Here is a 24783-nt window from a genome sequence, read left to right as displayed (position 1 = left end):
TTTAAAAAAAAACACAATTCCTTCCTTAAACTGTGACGTTACATGCAATTTTTCCAGTAGTCAAATCAAGATCTTTAGAACAGTGGTGACTGGTAATGTTCTCACCAACTTCTTTTAAAATGCAAGGGTAGAAACCAACGGGCCTTGGGGATTTGTCCTTTTTTTGCACCAACATAGTTTTGCCCCTTATTCAGAAGTAGATTCTATGAGCTACCAGTCATTCTTTACTATTGAGAACACATGTGTTTAATATGTCTGCCATTTTACTATTTATCTATTCTTGAGTATAGAAGGAAAAAGAAAGCAATGGAAATACATCACATAGCCCACCATCTGTCATCAGGTCTTTATTTAGGCCTATAATTAAAGATGAAATGACTGAACGCCTTTAAGTAGTCTCAACTAAACAAAGACGCCCAGAGTAGATTTGGAGAGGATAGGGCATGCATAAAACTAATGAAATTTTTTAGAACTGTGTAAAGTGCTAGACAGTGGCAGAACAACAAATGTTTATGGAACTTAAAAGGTATTCCGAAGGACATTAGATACGTTCTTTATCAACGAGTCAACTTATTTAACGTACCATCATTAATGGTGGTACGTTATTGCCTTGTTTAAGAAATTAGCTGAATAACAGGAGGAAGAATAAAGATAACAGGCAGCAACTCAAGATATCAGAATATGACACATGGTGGCTTGCAAGAATTTGCCTTGCTCTCTCAAATTCTGACTAGTTATAAACAAGATAGGCACTGTGGAACTCTGTATGCTTCCTGGGGGAGAAATCGGGAGATTTGATATTTATGAACATAGATTAAAATGTCATGGACAGGTACAAAGGAAAAGGGCAGTGATGATAAGAGTTATACAATGCAAAACCTAGGTTTAATGATTCATTCGAGTGACCACACCAGATGATACAATTTGCCTTGGAAAGTGTGCAATATAGATTTATCAGACACCTGGACTCTTGAGAGTTAAATTATGAGGAGATTAAAAAGATTATTGCTTAATATCCAGGTATTAAGAGAAACTGTCGATGAAAAGACAACATGCCCTTGGGGCAAGTGTGAAACTCCAAAATACTTATTGAAAGGAAATTTATACATGGTCAATTAATAAATGTAATAATGAGGTTGGAAGGTTTAGGTATGTTGCAAAGCCTACCTGAAGCGTCCTTGAAAATCTGCCGTTGCGGGTGTGCGCGATTTTGGCGCCGTTTAGAGGGGGGCGGGTTTAAAACGCGATTTTCTCTAAGCTGTTCCAATCGAAAATGTTCAGCCTAGTTAATTATTAACGAAAAATCGCTGGAAGACCCCGTCGCAAAAGCTATTATTAGGTTTAAAGGCCTTGAATAATAGTTATAGTAGTTTAAAAATCAATCTCTAAACCCGCGACCGCCAGCAACCGCAGGGTCTCATAAAGCAAATAGCAGAAGTTAGACTGTATATTTTTACATTAAAAAGGGCTTCTAAAGATCCCTTTATACAAAGTTTAATATTGCGAGTAGCTCAATTTGGGCCCATTATATCCCGCAGTATTTTTCTCGGCATTTGGGGCACAAATCTACCGCAATGTGAACGTTCTAAACCAGCGCGTTCCACAGAGACCCACTGGAAAGCTGATTTAAATGGGCATTTATTTACAGCAATTAAACACTAAATTCCTTCCATTTGGCCTATAAATTAATGTAAATGAGATTTAAAAATCATGTTTTATTGTGAATTATTTGTGAATATTATTTGGACATTTAGGCTATTTAAAAATGTTAATAATTTATTAAGAAATGGATAGATGTTTAGATCTAGTAATTGAAGTCTGAAATTAGCTACAATTAGGTAACTAACTAATTATATGCTTTAATTTCAGGTCATCCAAGTAAGATTATTTTATATTTGTTTCAGAATGCTTCAATCTATGATAACTGAAAATTTCATTCAGTTCTCTTAATTTTTAAGAAAGTTATGGGCTTTTGACTGTTCACGATCACAGCTTTTTTGTTATGTCCATAGAAAATCAATAGGGAACAAGATGCTAATTTCCCAGTATGAAAATGGCCATAACTTTTTAAATACTTGAGATATGAAAGTGAATTAGGTGTCAAATTAAACTTATTTTTATGCTTTATCTGATGGGATAAATTACAGACTTGATTTTTAAAATCTCAAAATTTTGTATCATTGCTAGAAGGTTGGCTATAGTTTTTACAAATTTCTGATTAGGATTATCTAGACCAGTATTCAGACAAAATTAGAGGTAGTCGATTTAGAGGTGATGCTAGGAACAGCTCTTCACAACAGTAGTAGAATAAATCAAACATTCTCTCCAGGTTGCCACAAATGTATAATCTCACACTTAGTAACTTTGGTGGAAAAGATTCATGTAAAGGGCCTGCCCCACTTTCCCAAAATGCGCACGAATTCTCCTGAGTTTTCCCCTTGATTCAAACTCGGAGAATGTTCGTAACGGGTCCGTAGATATATTGTAGCGGCTCGTTATGTCAGCCGTAGATACTCGGGGCATTAAATGTCACCATTTTTCTCCTCCCAACTATCTTTTTACTCGGGGACATTTTTTGTCACGCTGGAAAAAACGTCCCAACTTACCTGATGCCCCGAGTACATACGGCTGACATAACCAGCCTCTACGATATATCTACGGACTCCTACCGACCCGTTACGAACATTCTCCAAGTTTGAATCAAGGGGAAAACTCGGGAGAATTTGTGAGCAGCTCGGGAAAGTGGGACAGGCCCTTAAGTATTATGGAACCATGGCAGATAGAATGGAGAGATCAACTACAATCCAATTGGACAGCAGAGTAAAGTCATGGGACCAACTGATTAGGAACTGAGGGGGAATGACTAGGTTGATAAGTTTAGAGATAACTGTAGATTGATGATGCATGTGAACCAATCACACACAAGCCAGCATCACTAACTCCACCCCACTATAACACTTATACTAACACTCGTTCCCGGCAATGCCAGTTAGAGCAGTTAGGATGCACTGACAACCTGTTGTCCTCAATGCTGTTAAGTTTCTAGTGCTCATTAAAGATGTGTTTAAATCACACACTGTCTCTGGCACTTGTTTACATGGTGACAATCCTGAACAAGCCCCTCCATGCCGCGCCAGCTCGCTTGCAGCGCATGATGCTGCAGCTGCAGCGGTACGACTTCACCATTACCTACACAAAGGGTAAGGACATGCATGTCGCTGACACTCTCTCTCATGCACCTCGGGCATCTTGCGAACAACACCCCCATGAACAGGAAGATTTCACGGTCCTCGGTGTCGACCACGTCCCCATTAAGCAACTGCGCACCCTGGCCGCGCACACTACGACTGACGATACGCTTCAAACCCTCTCCTCCATCATCAAAACAGGCTGGCCAGACAAACAATCGGACATGCCCACAGAGGTACAGCCGCTCTTCCTGGTACGTGATGAACTGGTGGTTCAGAATGGTGTTGTGGTCAAGGGTCACAAGGTGGTGATACCCTCATCGTTACGAGACGAATACTTCAAAGAGGCACACAGCGGTCACCCAGGAGCCGACTCCACACTGGCACGCGCTCGTGGTCTGTTCTACTGGCCGGGGATGGCCAAGTACATCCGGGACCGCATAGCCTCCCGCCCCACTTACAACAACCTTGCGCCTCATCAGCAGCGGCAGCCCCTTCTGCAACAACCGCCACCAGCATTGCCCTGGACGTCGCTGGCGGCAGACATTTTCGAATGGTGCGGAAAGCACCACCTCGTTCTGGTCGATTCCTATTCTAACTGGTTTGAACTAGACCAACTGACCTCCCTCACGTCTGAGATGGTCATCAAGAAGCTGAAAAGGCACTTCTCCGCCTATGGCGTTCCTGTCTGCCTGAGAACCGACAACGGTCGGCAGTTCACCAGCCACATGTTCAAGCTTTTCGCAGACCGATGGAACTTCCAGCACGTCACGAGTAGTCCCGAGTATCCACAGAGTAATGGACTCGCTGAACGCACTGTCAGAAGTGCCAAGCACTTGCTGGATGGAGCGCGCATTTCAAAGTCGGACGTCTACCTCGATCTCCTGAATCTCAGAAACATTGCCAGAGACGGTACCCTGGGATTGCCGTCACAGCGCCTAATGTTGAGATTGACGAGGTCTCCAGTCCTCACCGCACAACAGCAGCTGGTTCCTCGGGTGTTGAAGCCTGCCACTATCCAGAAACGTCTCCAAGAGAAGCATGACATCCAGAAACGGTCATACGACAGTTCCAGCAGACCACTCAAGCCTCTACTTCCGGGCCAGGTCGTCCGTCTATGAACTTCGACTGGACATTCCCGTCTGGGCACTGTTGTCAGCCCGACTGACGAGCCACGATCCTACATGGTGGACTGTGAGGGAGCGGTTTAACGGAGAAGTCGACAACACCTGCTTGCTGTGAGGGAGCCCCGGCCACTGCCTGCTGGTCCCTATGCTCCGCCGCTCCAGTTCCAGGTGCCTTCTGCGATGTCTCCTACCCGTCCCCGCATGCCTTACACCCCTCCTCGTCCCACGGTCTCCACTAACCACGGGGCCTCACCTACCGCATGTTTCCCCTTTCGGTCCCCACAAACCTCTCCCGCGCCATTCTCGCCTCCTGGCTCTCCATCCCATCTTTCAGGAGAGGGAGGGGAGGGTTCGGTCCGCACGCGCTCGGGCCGTGTTAGCAGACCACCAGACAGATATGGCGAGTATGTTTAACTCCATGTAAACATACTCGCCATTCAAGTTTTGTATGTAAACATACCAAACCATTCAAGTTTTCTTCAAAACCATTTGCCAGTTATTTTCTTCAGTTGTGGCGTCGTGATGTGGGGACTCACGACTCTCCTTCATATGCTGCAGCAGGTTTAAGTTTCTAAAACTGCTGCAACCTTGATAGAGCATCCTAAAAGATTTCCCCCAAAATCATGTTATGCAGATAGTAAGCTAAATGCTTAAGAAACAATCCCCTCCTGCAACACAAACTAATGGGAACTTATCAGTTTAAATGTGTGTTTAACCAGGTAGGCTCAAAATAGATTTTGAAATCTGCAGACATGACAAATAGAAGCAGGGAGCTCAATGCAGGCCAATAGACGATGAAATAGTATTTTAGGCAGTATCAGGTATGCAACGGGTGCAACAGCAGAGTTTAGATTGGTGCACAGGGAAATGCTGATCAAGTACATCTGACTGATCAGCTGAAGCTGCTTCAACCAATTCTATTGGCAAGACAACTATGCTTTCACAAAAATTCTAATAACCCGTTCCCAATTATTGTAATTTATGGGGTTGCGGATGTCACTGGAAAAGCTAACATTTATAACTAATTCCAAAATTTCCTCAGTGATTTGACAGGCCTTTTTAATTAAGTGTTCACCATATTTATTTTTTTGGAGTCGGAGATCAAGGACAAAATTTCCTTCCCAAAAATATGGAATTCAATCAATTTGCAAAGGGTTCAATTTATCTTTATGCTGTGGAGCTTGCTTTTCAACATGGGTGAAAGCACTGGCTGTTACCTGTTTTTCCAGCTAAGACCACTAACTGCTCTAGACACCTTATAGAAAATGCTCCATTTTGTTATCCTTCCTAAAAAGGAATATTTCGAAGATAACAATGGTCACTAGCTTTTTGTTCCAATTTAACTCCCCCCCCCCCCCCCAACCCCCCCACCAAAGGATGGGATTTAAACCACTAGACCACTAGTCCTGGTCTCAATTAACTAGCTCACTAACTTAAATACTAGAATAAGAAATTACTTAATATTTGGTGAGGAAGATAAGTGCATTGTGATAGGTTAATAATTTAATTTTACACAATTTGCAAGAAATGGCAAATTTGAAGTTTTAGAGAAATCACCTTTTATACATCTTTTGTTCCTTCTACATCAAGATGATTGTAATGCAGAAACTGAAGATAGCAACATTTAATATTAACTGACATATCAATTTGACATGTGATTCACCAAGTTATAAAACAACCAAATTTCTGATGTAGTATCAGATATTGACTTTGTTTTAATACTTGCTCTGATCCATGTACAGAAATTGGAATGAACTTTGCAGGCAGGCTAGTTTGATACTGCTAATTTTTGCAGATGATAGCATCAGGCATTGTCACAGAATAAACAAACCTTGCAAGTTGCACAGGGGTGGTGGCATGGAGTAAAAGAGTAAGGAAGTCATATAGCAACTTTCAGTAGGCAGAATTTGTATGCAGTTCTGGTCACCCCGTGTTGCCTGCAGCAGAGGGTATTAGCTGGCTATAAGTAGAGTTTGGACAAATGTGGATCGTTTCATCTGGAACGGAGATTGAGGGGAGACCCAACCAAAGTATATAAAATGAGTGGCATTGATATGGTAAACAGTCAGAACCATTTTCTCCCAGGGTGGAAATGTCAAAGACTAGAAGGCATGGCTATAAGGTCGGGAGTCAGGAGGCAGATAAGATTGTGGCATTTAAGCGGCTTCAAGATGGGCACATGGATATGCATGGGATGGAAGGCTATGGATCAAATGCAGGCAGAGGAGATTAGTGTAACTTCCCATCATGTCGGACCAGACATTGTGGGCCAAAGTGCCTGTTCTTCTTTCTGTACAGTTCTGTTCTATATGCATTTTAATGGAAAACTGATATTTAGTGGTAAATATGACAGGATTCAGTTTATGCTAATATCAATTGCACTTTATTCCAAATCTATAAAAGTACAAATTTTCCCTCTTATTTGTTGAAGTCATAGATGTAATAAAACATACACAGCTTTGGAAATGAAAGTACAGGGGTACAATAAAACATTTAAAATAGGGCAGAGATGGAGCAGCCAGCTTTAGCAACACAAAAGGCAAACCTCAAGTGTCAGCAACATTTAGTTTAAAGATACTGCATGGAAACAGGTCCCTCGGCCCACCGAGTCCGCATCGACCAGTCATCCCCGCACATTAACCTCCGCACACTAGCGACAATTTACATTTACACCAAGCCAATTAATCTACCTACCTGTACGTCTTGAGTGTGGGAGGAAACCGAAGATCTCAGAGAAAACCCATGCGGTCATGGGGAGAACATACCAACTCCATACAGACAGCACCGGTAGTCAGGTTCGAACCCGGGTCTCCAGACCTGCAAGCGCTGTTAGGCAGCAACTCTACCCAGGCATCGCTATCAAAACATGGGGGGAGGGGGGACATCATTTCTTGATGGCCACATGCACACACGCGAGGCTTCGGCCGTGGGCCCTGTGGACGGTAACATCTGAAGCTGACCTGGTTGGTGACCGACTCCGAACTCCAGCAACAGCAGCTTCATCCGCCCCAAATCGCGGGGCCTTTCATTGGCCGGCGGGGGCTTGAACATCGGGAGCCTCGATCGTCTCGATGCAGCAGTGTGATTTTAAGCCGCGCCGGGTGCTGAAAGGCCCCACGAACGCCTTAGAAAGTCCGATAACGTCCGATAAAGTCCGGATTACAAAGGGGGGGGGGGGAGAAAACATGCGTCCCGTCCCCCAGGATTTCTGCCCATGGCTCTACCACTGCACCATTGTGCTGTGGGAAGAAACCGAAGATCTTGGCGAAAACCCACACAGGTCACGGGGAGAACATACAAAGCTCTCTCAAACACATGAGAAAACACCTTTCTGTTCTAATCTACCTGAACAAAGCAGGATTTTTTTTTTGGTAATTAAGTGCTTCAGACCCAATTATCTCCCTACCAAATTTCCTTTGTTATCTCTGTACTTTCGGCCCTGTAAGCAAGAACAGGCTAACCAGTAATTTAGACATTCACCGTCCCCGAGAATTGACTGGTCATAGCTTCTTCCTCGGTCCTGCCCCCAAAACCTAGTGGTAGGCATTCACCTTCAAGAGGAAGAACAAATAAATGCATTGACACACCGTTAAAACCAGACTTGGTATTTTAAACGTGTCAATCCTTAATATTTGTAAATAGAAATTTATAAAATGTCTCGACTTCAATTTACTTAAAAGGATGTTGAACCACAGATGGAAATGGAGACTAAAGTTAAACTCAAAACACTTGCCGCAGCATGGGTGCCAAGGTCAGGCATTTTAAGGTAAAGATGGAAAATGGTACTGGTTGGCTGATGGAAGCAAGGATAAAATGTACAGATGCAGCTCTTACACACCTGGCAACAAGTGCAGATTGATTTTGGCGAAAGATAGAGGAGCTCACTCGGCCTCAGGTAAGCTGCTGAGATGCTACAGAGCAAGCAGAATTTATTTTCAAAGAACGTGTTTTTTTAAGAAATGTTTTTCATTTACATATTTTCTTTTTGTTCAAAATAGCTAGTCAAATTATAGCTAGTCAAAACCCACTTCTGGCACTTGATCTTCAATTGTCAAAGTCTTGCATAGCAGGCTTGTCAGGAAGTTTAGATTATATGGATTTAGATTATATGGAATGCAAAGCAGGCACGTGCCGTCAGGGTAGGCAGTGCCTACCCTGACTAAAATTATTAAATGGTCATTATTTTATATATATATAAAACATATATAAAATGGTCATAAATATTTATGGCACGGGAGAATTACGCTTCCCCATGAGATCGATCTCTTAGGGAGGCATATTTCTCCGGTGCCTTTCATCCGCAGTACATTTAAAACGTGGAAGTATGTGCTACTCACGTGCCGTCGACGCTGTTTCATGCCATCAGTGGGAACGGTCTGTAAAGGCAGCTGAAATTGTGCATTTACACCGTGGACTGTGTGCATGTGCAGCGCACTGCGCATGTGCACCAGCCTACTGCGCAGGGTTCTTGGCGAGTTTTTCAAAGATGGATAGCGATTACCTGAAGAGTTTCTCGAAGCAAACTTACGAGGAAAAGACCAAAATAATTAAAAACGGCAGACCAACGCCGGAACTTAAGAACTTCAACAGCGCAAAGGAACAAAAATAATTAGAACATTTAAAACAGCTTCGTACAACAAGAAACAAAGAGAGAAGAATGGATTTCGTGTACAAATAATATGGTAAGTAAATTTCTTTGAGCTATATGTTTTTAAATACTTTATTAAGAGATAGGACCTATTGAAGACAAATTACTTGATAAAAGTCGAGAGAACAATCTGCGCATGCACGGTTTCCAAGTTTTTTTTAAAGCCGACTGACAGCTCGCCAGGGAGAGAATAATCTGCGCATGCGCGGTTTTCAAGATTTTTAATAGCCACTGCCTACCCTGACTATTTACTCACGGCACGTGCCTGATGCAAAGTGAGCTAGCAATATGGATACAAGAGTCAAGGGTGTTTTATTGTCATATCCTCAAATGGAACAATGAAATTCTTACTTGCAACAGCACAATAGATGTAAACATAGTATTGTGTAAACACAATAGTAAACAAAATAAGTATATATTTTTTAAAAACACAATAATAGTGCAGACAAAAACAACACTCCTAAGTCTATGTACTTCAGAGCTTATTTGGAGGGTGTTCTGTTTAATAGCCTAATGGTAATGGTTCAGGAGGCTGCTCCTGAACCTGGACGTTACAGTTTTCAGGCTCATATACCTTCCTGAAATGAGTGTGCGAACTTCCAGAGAGTGACCGACTCATGTCCAGGCATCCGGGGGTTTATAGTCAAATCACTTTCACAGCCAAACAATTACTTGAGAAATGCAATGTCCATTCGGTGGGAAATTACAACAATATTTATGTAGGATAACCATCGAGGTATAAATCAGTGATTGCTTTGGGAGTTATGGTTCAGGATGAAGGTCATACTTCTTTACAAATATGATTTTGATATGAACCCGAATAGACAAATGCCTTGATGGCATCCTGCTTAAACTAAAAATGGTACTAAAAAAGTAAATTTCTCAGTTGTCCCGTTACGAAGAAAGGAATGTAATTTAATGATAAAGCTCAGCCCTAAGGCCTCCAGTCCATCCATCAGCCAAGCAGTCCAAAACAGCCACAAAACCTGTACCCTCCATTTGCCATAAATGACAAAAAATAATCAAATTTGCCACCTCTATATTACTCCAAGCGATTCAGTATCTAACTTGCATCGCTAGCAGGTACTCTAGTACAAATGAAGAACATCACTGCTTGACAAAGAATGCCTGTATACGAGATAGTTTTAAAGTCAGCAGGCACCATAAATTTTGACCGTCTACATATTATGCACGAGAACTATGCCATTTGATCACAAGAACATGGCTATTCCTCCACTTAGCTGCACCAACCAAATTTATCTCCATTGCCTTAATATTTCAATATATATTAACTTTGAATAAACTCAGCAACTAGGCTTCAACCGCCCTCCAGGGTGGAGAATCCCCCTGCCTCAATGTTTCTTCGGGTGACAAAACTTCACATTGTCCTAAATAGCTGATCCTTTATTTTGATATTGTGATCCTTAGTTCCAGACTCCAAGCAGTGTAAACAAATTCTACATTCATTTTGTCAAATCCTTAAAGAATTGTGTGCCACTATAATACCATTTCTCATTCTTCTAAACTCAAGTATAGGCCCAGTTCAATCTCTCCTCATACAATATACCTGTTAACTCAGGAATCAATCTGGTAAACATCCACAGGTAGAATGACATAATTAGATTATATTGCAAGTATATCTTTCCTTGGGTAGGTTAACCAGCTCTGTACACAATACCACAGGGGCAGCCTCAACAGGTCTTTATATAACTGGAGCACGACTGCTCTTTTCTTGCATTCAGTAGAGACCAATCGTCCACTTGTTTTCTAACTGATTGCTAAAACCTGCACAAGAACAACCAGTGATTCCGGTCTAAGAAAAAACACTGCCTTTCTAAACTTTTGAAAATAGTTTCAGAGGTGCCTAATGGCATATCGTACACATGTAAATTATAATATTTTAAGATACTGTTCATCAAAAAAAAATCTATGGGACCATGCACCAATATGTCTAACTGCTCTGGGAGATAGGAAAGACAGGTATGAATAATACTGCCAGTCACAAGAGAGAACACATAATTCATACTACAGCTCATGTCATTATGTTTGGGAGGCAGATGATAATGAAGGACAAAGTATGATAATTAAAAGGAATTAAAAGGAAATATCTAAGGATAATCATTTTATCTACATAGAAGGAAAAATATTTAAAACTGAATATTACCTATTGATTGTTCGAGATCAAGCATATTTTAATACACAAAGTTTGCTTCATTAAACAGCATGGAGAAAATCCTGTTTAAGTTAATGACGAATAAGATGCTCAGATCATCTTGCACCAACTAGCCAATAAGATTTTTTGGAATGGGACAGTCATTGTGAATTTCATGCCTTTAAAGGTTGAGGTTTTGACATTTGCTTTTGAATATGTATACTGGATTTACTATCCTGAAGGTGGCAGTATAAATGGACATATTATGCTGATATTCATTTGGGTTTTCTGCAATGAAATGAACTACGCAGCACTTTAATATGCTTGGCAAAAACTAAGTGTTCATCTCCAATTTTCCTCTTTTCTTCAGTCCTTTCCTATGGTGTTAAGAGACAGTGGACAGGGCAAACTAAAGCCACAAAGCTAACCTTTGTCATCACGATTAAACAACAATGAAGAAACAGCAGAAAACTTTTGTCCTTTAAAAACAGCAACTGAAGACTGTAATCAAATATATTGCAGTACCTTTCGGAAAGGAATCAAGAATGAAATGAAGGAAAAATTGAGACGAATACACATTTAGCTCTTGCCAACCATTTTAATGAGCTTTGTACGTCTCTTTATTCCAAAGAGCCCAAACACGCATTGTGAAAATCAGCACAATATGTCCATTTATACTGCCACCTTCAGGGTAGTAAATCCAGCATACACATTCAGATGCAAATTTCAAAGCCTTAACCCTCAAGAGAATGAAATGTTTACCAATATTCCTGACCCAATCCAAGTAAATTCAGATTGAACCTTCCTGTAAAATGTCACGATCAGCACTTTCTGAATTAATGCGATTGCAATTAATTAATTCATACTTTGTGGAAAATTTCTGCTGTTGGGTTACACACCTGAATGTAAACGTGGTACTTGTTTATTTTCCACAATTAACCTTTCTGGTGGCAGAAGCACTAAAGAGGACCGCTCATATTTTCAGCATTTAACAATATCCTTTTCTGCAACAAATATTCTAGAAACTGTCTATCCCATATTTTTATTAGAATTAATATACACAATTACCTTTAAGACTTTCTACATTTTCTCACATTTACAAATTTAGTATTTTACTGAACCCAGAAATATTCTATTTGTAACTTTTGATAATGACACAAAGATCAGGAACTGCTGAGATTTGCTGGAAGATGTAATGGTAAACATCCATTTAGCATTTTGCTGACAGGTCTCAATATAAAAAGTTAACTTTTCCCAGAGATACAGCCACACCTAGGAGTATTCCCAGCAGTTTATTTCAAATTATCCATTACACCACATGCTCCTGCTGCTACACAGCCATATTTTCACACAACTTGGTACACAATTCATCTAAGATCAAGAAAGTAATTATATTCAGACACCCAAGTTGGAGAAATGAATGGTGCCAAAATTCTTACATTAGATCACATCCAATAACTTAATGGAGGTATACTTCCAGATATCATTGCAGGAACTGTACCAACCTTGCTAGTATTGTTATCTCTCACCCTTCCCGATGACGAATGACCCGCCACTTCCAATGTTTAAAGTGGGAATTATTTGTTATCCCAAATTGGAATACAATAATATCTTGCGTTAAATAATACTAAGTATAAAACAAAGCTCAAATTCATTAACTGTCAACACAAACAATTTATTTAGATACCTGGTTGAAGCAGGAATAGTCGAGAGTAGGGAGGAGCTGTCACCTGCCTCCAATAAACGGTTTGTTTAAATTACAAAATATTAAAACCTTTCCTAGTGTTGTAGTGCTTAGTGGAAACTAGTGGTTTAATAAAAATTAAATAACTTTAAAAAGTCAGATATTTAATCGTTATTTGACAAATCCTACTCCCCATCTTTTTCCATATCCCTGTAAACTACTTCACATCATCTACATCCAGGTATGCAAGTCTGAGGATTATCATTTCAACCAGTACATTAAGTAATATGTTGAACACTACACCACACATGTCAAAACCACTCTCGCTAACTTACTGTCCTCTATGCCAAGGGAAACTGTTCCAAACAACCTGCCTGGTTAATTCTTTCTCATGGTCTTGTATTCCACATCATAAACAAAGCACGGGGTGCGGCCCAACCCACCCAAACAAGCCTATTGCACCCTGCGGGCTCGAGGGCACCAGGTTTAATAACAGCAGTCTTAAACCTCTTGACAATCTCATTAAGCTGAAACCACATCTAGCAAAATTGTCGCTAGGTTTCAAAATTTACACAAGACTTTGATAACTTGCACAGGGATGCAGGGTCAGAAGGAGTTCACACGACTGATACAAATGGACCAAGGACAATCCAAAGAGAGGACCTGCAGAAACATCTCCCGGGCAAAACAAACAATGCACTTACCAATTGAGGACAGGATATTTCTGTAAAAGTATTATCAGAGTAGGGGTCTGCCCAAAGGATTGGTCAAGGTGGGGGGGAAACATATAAGATTGTTAAGGGCTTGGACACGCTAGAGGCAGGAAACATGTTCCCGATGTTGGGGGAGTCCAGAACCAGGGGCCACAGTTTAAGAATAAGGGGTAAGCCATTTAGAACGGAGACAAGGAAACACTTTTTATCAGAGAGTTGTGAGTCTGTGGAATTCTCTGCCTCAGAGGGCGGTGGAGACCGGTTCTCTGGATACTTTCAAGAGAGCTAGATAGGGCTCTTAAAGATATACTGATTGGGGATGATCAGCCATGATCACATTGAATGGCGGTGCTGGCTCGAAGGGCCTACTCCTGCACCTATTGTCTATTGTCAAAGACATCAAATTTGCATGTACTAGTAGCAAAATAAACAATCTCAAAAATTATGATCTCTTGATTAATATACAAATCACATGAATATTAGCATAGCTTTAAACAGATTAAGGAGAAAAGAGGTGAAAGGGTTAAGTGGAAAGAAGCAGCATTTCTTAAACAATGTCACTAGAGCATTATTCAAAGGATAGAGACTGATGCCCAATTTGGAATGGAGGAACATCGTAATTGCAATGATTCAGAGTTACTCTGGTTCAGTCTTGAATTGGGTTGGGTTGTGGAATGAAGGCACAGGACCACAAAGAAATCCTGAGGAGATAGTATTAACATTTTTGAACAAATGAAACAGTTGGTTCAATTTGGTTGAACAATTTCCCCAACCAAAAACACAAGGATGGAAAGCAACAACAAAAACAGGTGGGAGACCTAACAAAATAAAAAACAGAAATAAAACTAACTAAACAGAAGGGCCAAATGGAGAGTGCGTCCCACCTCCCAAAAAAAATCCTTAGTCACACAATGGGGGGCAGTGTGGCGCCCTTACACACTAGAGACCCTGGCTCAATGCGATTTGTACCGAGTTTGTATGTTCTCCCTGTAACCGTGTGGATTTTTCCAGGTACACCAGTTTTCTCCCACATCCTGGATGTGCAGGTTTGAGGGTTACTCGGCTTCTGTAAATGGTCCCTAGTGTGTAGGATAGAACAGGTGCACGGGTGAACGCTGGTTCGTGTGGACTCAGTGGGCCGAACGGCTGCTTCCATGCTGTATCTTTGTACTTAAAAGTATAAGGAACAAACTAAATTGCAAGCACAAATTCAACCAAGGCAGCCACATTCTGACAGCTACACCTGGAACCGTAGGAAGTCGATCACGACCGAGGCTCAAATATACCTGGCTATAAAGTCCACAGGATAAAAGGAAAACGGTTGGGGGCGGGTGCCTGTAAAGACAGCTAGTAAGAATTTCATTGTTCTGGTCCTGGTACATATAACAATGAAACACTCTCGACTCTTAAGTTCCTTCAACAACAATAGATGACATTTTAAGCAATATACAGGAAATGAAAACCATGGGTAGAATGGATCAAGAAATTAGACAAGCACATAGCTAAGGGTAGTTAATAATTGAGATAAACAGACCAGCTTATCTCTGAAAGACAGTGATTTTCAGGAGTGTGCTGCAGTTTCCTGCAACAATATGCCATAGAATACGCAGAATAGTCACCATGCATCTTGGATTGTAATGATCCATATATTGTTAACACACCAGTACACAACCATTTTGCTAATGGAGACAATGGGAATGTCTTTTTAAAACAATCTGAAAATCTTTACAAAGATTCAATATTTGGGTTTGGTCGACTTCATGGGAAAGGTACAAGCAAATTTATTTGCAGGCAAAAAACCAAGAGTAGATACAGAACCAGCTTGTGCCAAAAATGACAAATACTCAACATACCATGATAATAGAGAAAATACGGGGCAAAATTTTGTACAAACACTGATGATTGGGCAAGATACCAAAAGGAATCAAAAAGATTGAAAAGACTAGGCTTGTATTCACTGGAGTTTAGAAGGATGAGGGGATATCTTATAGAAACATATAAAAATTATAAAAGGACTGGACAAGCTAGATGCAGGAAAATTGTTCCCAATGTTGGGCGAGTCCAGAACCAGGGGCCACAGTCTTAGAATTAAAGGGGAGGTCATTTAAGACCGAGGTGAGAAAAAACGTTTTCACCCAGAGAGTTGTGAATTTATGGAATTCCCTGCCACAGAGGGCAGTGGAGGCCAAATCACTGGATGGATTTAAGAGAGAGTTAGATAGAGCTCTAGGGGCTAGTGGAGTCAAGGGATATGGGGAGAAGGCAGGCACAGGTTATTGATAGGAGACGATCAGCCATGATCACAATGAATGGCGGTGCTGACTCGAAGGGCCGAATGGCTTCCTCCCGCACCTATTTTCTATGTTTCTAAAATGGAGACCAAAGACTACAAAGAAACTTGCAAAACTCGAATATCAAAATGTTTACCAAAGCAAAGGGATAATACACTTTGGACCTGCAATAAATGATTAGTCATGTTGTAAATGAAATAAGGAAATGACAAATGTTGAATAATGGCTTTGCTTCATCACTTACAGTAAAAAGGTGAGAACAGCACCACAGACATTGAAAAATACTGAAAAAGGAACTGTGATAAGACAATAGGTGCAGAAGTAGGCCATTCGGCCCTTCAAGCCAGCACCGCCATTCAATGTGATCGTGGCTGATCATCCACAATCAGTACCGCGTTCCTGCCTTCTCCCCATATCCCCTGACAATCTCTCTCTTGAAAGTATCCAGAGAACCGTCCTCCTAGGCAGAGAATTCGACAGACTCACAACTGTGTGAAAAAGTGCTTCCTCATCTCCGTTCTAAATGCCTTACCCCTAATTCTTAAACTGTGGCCCCTGGTTCTGGACTCCCCCAACATTGGGAACACGTTTTCTGCCTCTAGCATGTCCAAACCCTTAATAATCGTATGTTTCAATAAGATCCCCTCTAATCCTTCTAAATTCCAGAGTATACAAGCCCAGTCGCTCCATTCTCTCAGCATATGAGAGTTCCGCCATCCCAGGGATTAACCTTGTGAAGCTACGCTGCACTCCCTCAATAGCAAGAATGTCCTTCCTCAAATTAGGGGGCCAAAACTGCACACAATACTCCAGGTGTGGTCTCACTAGGGCCCTGTACAGCTGCAGAAGGACCTCTTTGCTCCTACACTCAACATCTCTTGTTATGAAGGCCAACATGCCATTTGCTTTCTTCACTTCCTGCTGTACCTACTTGCTTACTTTCATTGACTGATGAACAAGGACCCCCCAGATCCCTTTGTACGTCCCCTTTTCCCAACTTGACACCATTTAGATAATAATCTGCCTTCCTACATTTTGCTACCAAAGTGGATAACCTCACATTTATCCACATTAAACTGCATCTGCCCGTTCACCCGTCACCCTGCATTCTCATAGCATCCTCCTCATAGTTCACACTGCCACCCAGCTTTGTGATTCATCAAAAGTCAATAAAGGGACAGAATGGTTAATACTCAATGGCAAATTTTCATCCTAGCATTTTAAGATGGGCAAAAACATTGCAAATGTAAATTTCAAAAAATTTAATTCACCAAGACTGGTCAATTTAGAACTATTAAGAGAGGAGAGATGGGGAAATAGAGGAATTAGTCCATAATTTAGTTTAGTTTAGAGATTCAGCGTGGAAACCAGGCACGTGCTGTCAAGGTAGGCAAGGTAGGCAATGCCTACCATGAAAAATTATAAAATGGTAATTATTAAATTTAAATATTAAAGGCACGGGAGAATTATGCCTACCTAAGAGGATCGTTCTCTTAGGTAGGCATAATTCTCCCGTGTCTTTCTTCCGCAGTACATGTAACACACGAAAGTATGTGCAACTCACGTGCCGTCAACGTTGCTTCAAGCCTTCAATGAAGCCTTCGAAAAAGGCAGCTGAAATTCTGCCTTTACACCGTGGACTGCGCGCACGTACTGTGCATGCGCAGCGCAAGTTTCTTGCCGGGTTTTTCAAACATGGATTGTCATTATCTTAAGAGCATCTTAAGAAACAAAGAGAGAAGAATGGATTTCGTGTACAAATAATGTGGTACGTAAATTTCTTTGAGTTATACATTTTTTATTACTTTATTGAGAGATAAGGCTGGAAGACAAAATACTTTATAAAAGTCAACTGACTGCCCACCGGAGAGAACAATCTGCGCATGCGCGTTTTTAAAGATTTTTAAAAACCGACTGACTGCCTACCCCGAGTAATTACTCGCGGCACGTGCCTGGTGGAAACAGGCCCTTTGAGTCCGCGCTGGCCTATTAACTTACGAACCTGCAAGTCTTGAATGTGGGAGGAAACCGAAGATCTCAGAGAAAACCCAGGCGGACACATAGAGAACGTACAAACTCTGTACAGACAGCACCCGTAGTCGGGATCGAAACCGGGTTTCTGGCGCTGCAAGGCAGCAACTCTACCGATGAGCCACCGTGCCGCTCCAATTACTTGATGTAATAATTATTACAAACACCTTGATTTTCAGTTGATCAGAGTCACATGAAGTCTCTGGATGATATACATAGATTTCCAGAAGGCCTTCAGGAAATCCAAATTTAAAACTTATGCCATGAGGACACATTATTGACCATATCTGCACAAATAATGGAATTGCAATCAGAATTTGGAATTGTTAATCAACTTCCTAAAGTCCTAGTTGCCTACATGGCACTCGATTGAGTCAATCCCTAAATTTAGATCAGAAAATTATGATAGTTAGGAGGAATTGCCTCTTCCTGTTCCAAGGTTCAGACAAGACGAGTATGATTTAAGAGTCTATCATTATTGTATCTCCATTAGATATCAACACCATCTTTAAAAGTGCACACAAAAAAAATCCCCAAATGTACCAAATTCAGGTCTAGTCATTTTCTATTGTATTTCAAATTCCAACCAACCAACAAATTAAGGATTAATGTACCATAAAGAATGCACATATAAACACTGGTGCCAAAGTTATACTGCACAAATCTTAACTAATCCTGCATTAAATACCTATGGAGCTTGAAGTATCTATTTTGACTTTTACCAATTAAAACACAAACATCTCCAGTATAACTTAAAACCTATTTAAATTATTCCCTAAAACAATCACACTTATAAAAAGCATTTTTTTTTAAATAAAAAGGACCCCAAGTCCCTCACAGGTCCTGAAAAATCAATAGCAAAAGACAGCATCTTTCCCCAACTGAAGGCGACACCAATGAAGCACAATCATTGTTGTAATCGAGGAAATGCAACGATCAATTTGTGAATAGTAAGCTCCAGCAAACAGCAATGTGATAATGACAAGACAATCTATTTTAGTGATGTTGATTGAAGGATAATTATTGGTTAGGATACAAAGGACAACTTCCTGCTCTTCAATGCAGTACCATGTGGTCATTTGCATCCAGTTGAGAAAGCAGATGTGGACTTGGTTTCACATCTCAGCTAAAATTCCACATTGCCAACAATGCTGCATTCCCCTAATATATATTACTAGTATCATCCTACATTTTTGTGCTTCGATCTTTGGAGCAGAGATTGAACTCAGACGAGAATGTCTACAAATAAGCCACAGCCAATGTTGACCAGGAGCAATAGGAAATCAAGTGGAATTAGCAGAGCTTGTGACAAATGCTGTAGCAGAAAAACAAATGGTGTAAAAAAAGGGGGGGGGGGGGTGTGATGGCCAAATACGGATCAACAATTTTACAGCTGTATTAACTGAAAGCGATCTAGTAAAAATTCTTAATGTGATATGATCCTGCAAAGCTTTTAGGAGAATGTAGTAATGGAGCAAGCTACAAGTATGCATAACTTACCAAGTGGCAAAACAAAAAGTTGAATAGATACAAAAAAGGTCATAGACTTATGGGCCTGCCCCACTTAGGCGACTTTTTAGGCTAGTGCAGGAGACCATGCAGTCGTCACATGTTCGCAGGTGGTTGCTGGGCAGTCGCCTTTATGGTCGTGAGGAGTTCCCGCATTCTGGGAACTAGTCGCGGCCTTATTATGGTCACCACGAATTTTTCAAAATGTTGAAAAATTAGCGGCGACTAGAATGAAGTCGCTATGGAGAGAAGCGAGAATTCTCGTGCCGTAGGTGGGTAGCCAGGAGGTCTTAAAATCAGAAAGCAATAGAAAATCTCCTAAGTACCTTTACTTGATTAGGTTCTCCAATACTTGAATTTTATTTGAATTCAGCACATTCTGCAACTGATTAACATGTAAGTGCACATGTCACCGATTATTTTTAGTTCAAAAGCAAATCTGAATAACTTCACAAAGTAGCTTTATACTCCAGTTTTAATCCACGTTAACACAAACAGAGATCAGATATGCCAACATTTCTACTACACAAATAACCCACCCCCAATCATTTTTCTGAATGTATTCCTTCCTGTCACTTCTATACATTTCGCTGACTTCTTCTGTGCAACCTTGAAGTGGAGATCAGAAAAGATAAGTTGGAATGGTGAAGTAAGACAAGGACCTTATCTTCTTTTTTTGTCCAATACCTTAATCATTGCCATTCATATTTCTGAAACATCTGCCATAATAGAACACCCACCTCAGGAGATTGTGCGTCTGCTCTACTTCAGAAACATGAGCACTAAACCCGCGACATTACAATATAGCCCAAACCAAGTCTGCAAAGGCTGTCTTTTGAATGAGATTATATCAAAAAAAGGTCCATGTGCTCACCAGTTGAACTAAAGAATCCAGAGCACCACTGCAAAGAACAGTAAGATGCTTCATTTCACTGCACATCTCGTATGTGTATGTGACGAATAGACTTGACTTGACATGAAAACTACTTACTCTCAGATCAACTCCACATAATCATTCACTGTTCATTATGATATTGCTGTTTATGAGAGATTATAAGCAATATGTGCAGGAGTAGGCCATTCAGCCCTTCAATGTGATCATCCCAAATCAGTACCCCATTCCTGCCTTCTCCCCATATCCCCCTATCTTTAAGATTGGTGTGTGCAAAATGCCATTTTCTAAATTACAATGTTTACTGCACTTGGAAATAGTAGCATTACTATTTAATGCTACGATATCCCACGACTCTGAATGGCACTACACAAATAAGACTTTCAGCATAAAAAAGAAAATAATTTGAGCTTTTAATTGACACAGGTATATAAAATATTATGATTAATTACACAGAAAAATACACCAATTAATCCTCTTTTTCTGGGACATGCTTCAAGTGTAATGCAGATTGACCAATGCATCAATAACATCAGTCATAAACTGGTTAACAAAAAATGTCACATGCAATCCACATAAACTATAATCAACCCAAATATAATCCATTAACCCTACAAATCTTTAATAACTCCTTAAACCATGCTTTGCCTGGATCACTCAACCTCAGTTTAAATATTAGTCTCGATGGAAACAACGGGACTTTGGCAGAGATTTAATTTGATTACAAAGATTTTGCATAGATAAAAAATATAATCAAATCTCCCGTAACAGGTAACATTTTAATGGTGCTTTAACTTTGATACCCAGCATGAATAATACTAAACTCTAAATAGAATGGGTATATCACAGAGTCTTTTGAGATATACTCGAAAGAGAAATTGTTCATTAAATTCATTTCTTAGAAACTATGCTTCTAACGACATCCTATTTAAAATTTATCTTGTCAATTAGAACATGTAAACCAAGGTTTATACATAGCTAACAAAAATGGACTTAAAATTCCCAAACCGTTGTACCACACCAGAAGACTGAAATCAAATTCTAAATGTAGATCACCAATACATGACAAACATTGCTCACTTAATACTTCACAAACACCAAGCACATTTATAAAACGCCAGTCACACTCCCAATGTCAGCTGCCTGTAACTAATACAATTCTTGTAGTATCACTTTAAACGCCAAAGCATTTCAGAAAGTTTAATATTTTGAATTATATATCAACATCCAATTTATCATTTGGTGACTTATTCTAAAGCATGACCCATGATTTACCAGGATTTAATACAAGTTTCCAAATCTGTTATGGATATAACATTCATAGTGAATCATTTTCAGATTACTTAATGTAATTTATTATACAGGTTTCTACACATCCAACACTATGCTACATATCTATATTTCTAAATATAGAGTACAAACTTGAAATACAAAGTAACAAGCAAGACAAAAACATTTTCAAATCTTAAATCTAGACATTGTCTACAAAAAATCCAAAAGGTTTTCTTTTAAAAACTTTAAACTACAAACATTCCCTATCAGGACCACTAAATATTGAGGATATTTCCACAAATGTTCGTTCTTTATACACATGGATCCATCTAGTTGTCAGATAATAAATTCCACTTGGTCAAGTTTATCTAACCCAGCATTACGATTAAAGTCAATTCCACTTCCATTTCACAATTCGGATATTACAATATTCTCAACTTCCATAGATGGAAGCGAGGCACCTACAGCTTTGCACAGTAGCTAGTTAGGCAGGTAGATTTCTCCAAGAATGCCACTCATTCAATACGTTAATAGATTATTTCCAGTTCACAAAATCACTTTCATAAAACAAAGGATGTTTTTTTTTTAATTCGCTGATTATTACACCGCTATAAGAAAAATGACGCCCCCCTCCCAAAAATATCATCCAGTCTTAAATTCACCAGGACGGTGGGGGCTTGACGGAACCCATGGACGGGATAGCTTCAGTCTTTCTTATAATTACTGTCAATGACCGGAGTCAAATTAAGCTGCCATCTTAGGTTAAGAGCGATTCTTTGTGTACAGCCTGTCCAGAGAGAAAACGCTGACCAAACAAACGACTGGAGAGCTCCCATCCTCCTCATGGTAAAAAGTTAGCTTGCTGAGAAAGCTATGGGAATAGTTTGATAAATCATTTAACATAGTGGATGAAAAAATCTGAAACCTAACCTGCAAGTTTTTTTTAATTTTAAGTCTGCGCGCATGTTTGTGCCCCCCCGTCCCGAACAAAGAGGTTTTACAATGTGTGAATGTGTGTGTCCTTGCCGCCGAAGACAACGACAAACATGGATGATTAAGCCTTGATGATTGTGAAATGTTGTGCGAGTGCTCGAGTGCCCAGTGGGATCTACCCCTCCCCTTACAATCCCTATTGCCCCCTTCCTCTTGATTTTCTCCTCCTCACGCTTTCACAAATGCACGTGTTTTCAGTACTCCTGAACTCAGTTTTGAAATATACACAAACACACGCGCACACTGAAGGATTTTAAAAGAAACAATCGGCTTATATCGAACACGGTGCAAGTGAATGAATGAAAAAAGTCCATCTACAGTTTCACGCCTGGCTTGGGCTTTACAGTAGCGCAAAGTGTCTTTCAATCCCAACACACCGACAACACGCACTCGATTCTGTTGCTAAAGACCCGAGGTCTTCTTTCAGACCACATTCTTCTTCAGACAAATCACAGGCTGGTCCAAGAGACAGCGACAACTAACCAGGACTGAAACCGACCACAAAGAGAAGCGCCTTTTTAATCTCAGCCTTTTGGTGGTTGTTACTCAAATACGACTGGCAAAGGAAACAGTAACGGAAACATTAAAGACGCCGTTTGAGCTTGAAGTTGAACAGTTCACTCTCCACCAAAAAAAAAGCTTGAATTAATTTTAAAGCCTCTTCCGACCTTATCTCAGCGCTGCCAAGCCCCATTATCTCGCAGTCTCTGGCCCTCTCGGTGACCAGCGTCTCCCCCACCCCCGACCTTCAGTGGCGGCAGCGGTGAGTATGTGTGAGAAACTAGTTCAAACCATTCGCGTCCACTACGGTGACCTGTGGGAACCACGAGCGCCCAAACCACACACACACACACAGCGAGAGAAAGAGAGAGAAACTTAAACTAAACCCACAATCAGAGCACACAGAACAGGACGGGACACAGACACTCAGTCATTACAAGAAAGAGGGACAGTAAACTCACTGCTGGCTGTGATGAGGACAGCGCTGCTCTATTAATGAAATGTTAATGGCTGCTTTTGCCAGCGGCAACGCACTCTCTCCAGTAGTGGTAGTTAGTAATCTCGCTGACCGCCTGCCCTCACCTCCTCCTCCCCGTCCTTTCATGTTTATTTACAGTCAAATTTCCTCTAACTCGACCCAACCGCCGACTCTCACACTTACTCTCCGTACTTACTTTATTGGTGTTCCTTTTTTTTAAACAATTAAATTGTTTTTTCCACACTCTTCTTTCGCTCGTGCCTTTTTTTTTAAATGAAATCGTTAATTAAAATTGTTTTTATTTTTTAATTTTTTTTTCAAGCAGTTTATTATAGTCTTTTCCCCAGCGGCGCTTCACTCGTGTTTTATAGTTGTGATAATCTTCTCGCTCGCCGCCTGTCCTCACTCACTCACTCCTTTGTGTTATTTCTCTCTCACCAGAAGTTGGAGCCCCGGCTTCCCCCGCGCGTTCTCGTCGCTCTTCTCCTCCTCCTCCTCTTCTCCCCAGCAACGCGCTCCACGCTCTGCGTGCGCGCCCCCGACGCCACGTGCTCAACGCCGTCGCGTCAACGAATTTTATTTGCATATTTCTCTCCCGCCTCCCGATTGGACGGCCACCTCCCCATCCCCCACCCCCCACCCCAGCACGCGGCCGTCAAACGGGGGGAAACGGCCCGAGACTAAACTAATTCAAACGTCAAAGGTTTGGACTTTTTATGGCTCCGCTCAGCCGCCCAACGTGGAAAGTGCTTTCGCTTCTTTCCCATCTCTGGGCCTCGGAGCTTGAGACTTTTGTTTACAAAAATCTTTCGTTCTTCAATGGGTAGGAGAAGGGGGAGGATACAACATAGAAATGTGTAGGAAGGAACTGCAGATGCTGGTTTACACTGAAGATAGACACGGAAAATGCTGGAGTAACTCAGCGGGACAGGCAGCATCTCTGGATGGGAAGGAGTGGGTGACGCTTTGGGTTTTCGACCCTTCTTCAGACTCCTTCGGAGTCACTCCAGCATTAATGTCTATAATGGTGTAACCCAGCATCTGCAATTCCCGCCTCAACATCACCCATTCTGTCTGTCCAGAAAATAGAAATGTGTCCTGTGCGACGTTTGCTGACGGGGCGGATGGTCAGTGAGGTGAAGGGAGGGCGGATGGTGTAAGGGGAAGGGAGGGCGGACGGTGTGTGAGGGGACGGACGATCAGTGAGGTCACTGGAGCACTGGAGGGCGGATGGTGCAAGGGGACGGTGTGTGAGGGGACGGACGATCAGTGAGGTGACTGGAGGGCGGATGGTGTAAGGGGAC

At 41.1% G+C, this 24783-nt stretch overlaps 1 protein-coding gene across 6 annotated transcripts in view; it reads right to left on the bottom strand.

Annotated features, from left to right (window-relative positions):
• chd7 (chromodomain helicase DNA binding protein 7) overlaps positions 1-24011 on the bottom strand; it is a 230020-nt gene extending 206009 nt beyond the window's left edge. For 2 of the 6 annotated variants that reach the window (XM_033019780.1, XM_033019784.1), the window contains exon 1: positions 23676-24010. The gene's annotated coding sequence lies outside the window, so the exon portion shown is untranslated. Of the gene's footprint in view, positions 1-23168; positions 23424-23462; positions 23483-23675 lie in introns of those variants that run through there. The other 4 variants (XM_033019785.1, XM_033019782.1, XM_033019783.1 and 1 more) reach the window with 4 other exon arrangements.
• Positions 24012-24783: the final 772 nt, after the last annotated feature.

Source organism: Amblyraja radiata, chromosome 4 (assembly GCF_010909765.2).
Source record: "Amblyraja radiata isolate CabotCenter1 chromosome 4, sAmbRad1.1.pri, whole genome shotgun sequence".
Classification (NCBI taxonomy): domain Eukaryota; kingdom Metazoa; phylum Chordata; class Chondrichthyes; order Rajiformes; family Rajidae; genus Amblyraja; species Amblyraja radiata.
The sequence above is the reverse complement of the archived record's forward strand: the minus strand, read 5'-3'. Positions and strand labels throughout refer to the sequence as shown.